The 4,439-nt window shown below is 41.8% G+C and overlaps 1 non-coding gene across 1 annotated transcript; it reads right to left on the bottom strand.

Annotated features, from left to right (window-relative positions):
- Positions 1 to 1,433: 1,433 nt before the first annotated feature.
- On the bottom strand, positions 1,434 to 1,540 carry LOC141699097 (small nucleolar RNA R71). The gene has a single exon (XR_012565584.1). It is a non-coding gene; the product is annotated as a small nucleolar RNA R71 (small nucleolar RNA).
- Positions 1,541 to 4,439: the final 2,899 nt, after the last annotated feature.

Raw genomic sequence — 4,439 nt, 5'->3', positions numbered from 1 at the left:
TATCATGGGCTAATCGTGATCATGGGGTCGTAACGGATTTATTATGGAATTCTTTAGTTAATTGTTTAATACCTTAGTGTGTGATGATTGTATGATATCTAGTATTGGTTGTGCGTATTCGTCTTATGTGCGTCGCGAACATATATGATAGGGTGTTAATCTCTTGTGAAGCAACAGTGGATCTCGAGATTTAGAACTTGCCATGCTAGCATAGGTTCATGTATGATGTGCATGATTAGTGGGTAACTCTAACCGTTTTATTCGCCCTGTGTAATCAAAAGGAATAACTTGCGCTTAAATCATTATGTTGTCAATTTCTGTAGACATATAGGGACTCAACATAATTGATGCATGTTCAACTTCTATCTTAATTGTGGATGTTTGGTAGAATGGTATTAGTACAATGAAAGTTGACTTTTATCAGTTTCGTGTTATTTGATTAATATCATCACTGTTCCAGGCTAAGGGTAATAACAATAACTATTGAAGGAAGTAGTAATGAAGTTGTGATCTCATTAGTGTTTTAATATTGTTAATTCAAAGTGTTAATTAAGTGGTTAATTTTAGTAGTTAATTGTACTTAATATTTAGTCAACAATTCTAAGTGTTAGTGTCTTAACATTGAGAAGTAATCATACGTTGGTGAGTGAGTTTAATTGAACATTAATTAGTCTGAGTCTCTGTGGGAACGAACTAGAAAGTATTCTATATTACTTGAGAACGCGTATACTTGCGTGTATTATTAGCGCGTGTTTCCGCCCTAACAAGTTTTTCGGGGCCGCTGCCGGGGACTCGGCATATTTGTTTAGTTTATGTACTTACCATCATTGGTCGTTAGGACTCAGTGATTAAGACGTATTAGTTACTTATTGTTTCTGGTTGTGTTCCAGGTACTTTAGCAAGCGTTTATGCAAACTCATTCTCGCACTCGCAAGAGGACTTTAGATACAGCTAAGGAGACAGACGAAGTTCTTGATATTCCGAAGAAGATAGATTTTGAAGACTCTGATTCAGGAAGGGAGCAGAAAGAACCAGTAATCATGGGTGATCGTATTGTTCAGGCCGATCCAGCTCTTATGGACTTTTCTCGGCCTAAAATTGATGACATTCAGTCAAGTATTCTTCATCCGGCTATTCAAGCTAACACCTTTGAAATCAAGCCGGGCACTATTCAGATGGTGCAGAATTCTGTTTCTTTTGGAGGAGCTGCGACTGAAGACCCCAACATGCACATAAGGAATTTTGTCGAGATCTGCAGTACTTTCAAGTATAATGGGGTGACTGATGAGGCTATCAAGCTGAGGCTTTTCCCATTCTCACTGAGGGACAAAGCTAAGGACTGGTTATATTCTGAACCAGCTGGGTCCATCACTACTTGGTAAGATCTTGCGCAAAAGTTTCTGGTGAAGTTTTATCCGATGGCAAAGACTGTTGCTATGAGGAGTGCTCTTACTCAGTTTGTGCAGCAACCTACAGAATCTATGTGCGAAGCTTGGGAACGCTACAAGGAAATGTTGAGAAAGTGTCAACATCATGGAATGCCCGATTGGATGGTGATCACTGGTTTCTATAATGGTTTGGGGGCACAATCTCGGCCCATGCTCGATGCAGCAGCTGGAGGCGCCTTGTGGGCCAAAAGCTATACCGAGGCTTATAATCTTATAGAGATTATGGCTGCAAATGAGCATCAAAACCTAACTCAGAGGATGATGCCTGGGAAGGTAGCAGGTATTCTGGAAGTCGATGCAGCCACCGCTATTGCAGCGCAGCTCCAAGCGCTGTCCTATGAAGGTCGATTCTCTAGCTACATATGGAGTTAATCAAATAGCTATGGTCTGTGAGCTTTGTGCAAGTTCTCATGCTACGGATCAGTGTTCTCTCGTCAACGAATCTGTTCAGTATGTGAATAATTATCAGCGACAACAGCAGCCTGTGCCAGCTACTTATCATCCTAACAACAGAAATCATCCAAATTTCAGCTGGGGTAATAATCAGAATGTTATTCAGCCACCATATCAGCAAGGTGTGAGTAAACAGTTCAATCCACCTAGATTCCAGCAACCACAGCAGTATGCTCAAAGGCAATCATATCCTCAACAGGGAAGTGCAGCTGCACCTACTAGTGCTGATTTTGAGGAACTTAAGCTGTTATGCAAGAGTCAGGCGGTTTCTATCAAGACCTTGGAAAATCAAATCGGTCAAATAGCCAATGCAGTGCTCAATCGTTAACCTGGAACACTTCCCAGTGACACGAAAGTGCCAGGCAGGAAGGAAGCTAAAGAGCAAGTCAAGGCTATTACCTTAAGGTCTGGGAAAGTTGCTGATGCTGAAAAGGCAAAAGAAGGAGAAGCTGAAGTTAGAGATGAAGAAGCTAAGCAAAAGGAGAAAGCGGCAGAACCAAGGAAGACTACTGTTGAACACACTCTGCCTGAGGGTAATACAGGGGAGAAACAGCTCTATCCTCCACCATATTTCCCTAAGAGATTGCAGCAACAAAAGCTGGATAAGCAGTTTCGGTAAGTTTCTGGAGGTGTTCAAGAAACTTCACATCAATATACCTTTCGCTGAGGCTCTGGAGCAAATGCCTAGTTATGCGAAGTTTATAAAGAGTATTCTTTCAAGGAAGGTGAAATTGGATGACCTTGAGACCGTTGCTCTAACGGAAGAATGCAGCACTGTTCTACAGCAAAAGTTACCTCCAAAGCTTAAAGATCCAGGTAGCTTCACCATTCCTTGCATCCATTGGCAAGTTGTCAGTTTGACAAGTGCCTTTGTGATTTGGGAGCAAGCGTCAATCTGATGCCGTTGTCGATCTTTAAAAAGTTGGATTTGCCTGATCCAAAACCCACCTACATGTCTCTACAATTGGCTGATCGTTCTATTACTTACCCAAGGGGCATAGTGGAGGATGTGCTAGTCAAGGTGGATAAGCTCTTCTTTCCTGCAGACTTTGTTATTCTAGATTTCGAGGAAGATAAGAAGATTCCCATAATCTTGGGAAGACCTTTCTTGGCTACTGGCCGTACCTTGATAGATGTGCAGAAAGGATGAACTTACTATGCGGCTGCAGGATCAGGATGTGACTTTCAGTGTATTCAAAGCAATGAAATTCCCTACAGAAGATGAGGAGCGCTTAAAAGTGGATGTGATTGATTCTACAGTTACTTCAGAACTCGATCATATGCTAATGTCTGATGCATTAGAAAAGGCCTTTGTGGGGGATTTTGACAGTGATGATGAAGATGGCAACGAGCAATTACAATATTTGAATGCTTCTCCCTGGAGGCGAAAGCTGGACATGCCGTTTGAATCTCTTGGTACTTCTGACCTCAAGAATGCTGAAGGAAAGCTCAAACCATCAATTGAGGAAGCACCTACCTTGGAGCTCAAGCCATTACCTGAACACTTGAGGTATGCTTTTTTAGGTGATGCATTTACTTTACCTGTTATTATTGCATCTGACCTTTCAGGTAGTGAGGAAGACAAGCTCTTAAGGATTTTGAGAGAATTCAAATCGGCTATTGGATGGACCATAGTAGACATCAAGGGGATCAGCCCTTCATATTGTATGCATAAGATTCTGCTAGAGGAGGGTAGTAAGCCAACTATTGAGCAGCAATGCAGACTTAACCCTATCATGAAGGAGGTGGTGAAGAAAGAAATTCTGAAATGGCTGGATGCAGGCATCATTTATCCTATTTTTGACAGTTCTTGGGTGAGCCTCGTACAATGTGTGCCTAAGAAAGGAGGTATCACTGTGGTAGCAAATGAGAAGAATGAACTCATCCCCACTCGAACAGTTACAGGATGGAGAGTATGCATGGATTATCCGAAAGTTGAACAAAGCCACGAGGAAGGATCACTTCCCTCTTCCATTTATTGATCAGATGCTTGACAGGTTGGCTGGTCATGAGTATTATTGTCTTCTGGATGGCTACTCAGGGTATAATCAGATTTGTATTGCACCGGAGGATCAAGAAAAGACTACCTTCACTTGTCTATTTGGCACGTTTGCTTTTCGCAGAGTTTCTTTTGGTTTATGTGGCACGCCGACCACTTTTCAGAGATGTATGATGGCTATATTCTCTGACATGATTGGAAATAATGTTGAGGTGTTCATGGATGACTTCTCCGTCTTTGGACATTCGTATGATGAATGTTTGAATAATCTTCGTGCCGTGCTCAAAAGGTGTGTGGAAACTAATTTAGTGCTCAATTGGGAGAAATATCATTTTATGGTGCGTGAAGGCATTATTCTTGGGCATAAGGTCTCTAGCAAGGGTCTTGAGGTGGATAAAGCCAAGGTGGGAGTCATTGAAAATCTTCCACCATCCATTTCTGTGAAAGGAATCCGTAGTTTTCTTGGTCATGTGGGTTTTTATCGGCGGTTCATCAGGGACTTTTCAAAGATATCTAAGCCGTTGTGCAACTTGCTTGAG

Source organism: Apium graveolens, chromosome 11 (genome assembly GCF_009905375.1).
Source record: "Apium graveolens cultivar Ventura chromosome 11, ASM990537v1, whole genome shotgun sequence".
Classification (NCBI taxonomy): Eukaryota; Viridiplantae; Streptophyta; class Magnoliopsida; order Apiales; family Apiaceae; genus Apium; species Apium graveolens.
The sequence above is the reverse complement of the archived record's forward strand: the minus strand, read 5'-3'. Positions and strand labels throughout refer to the sequence as shown.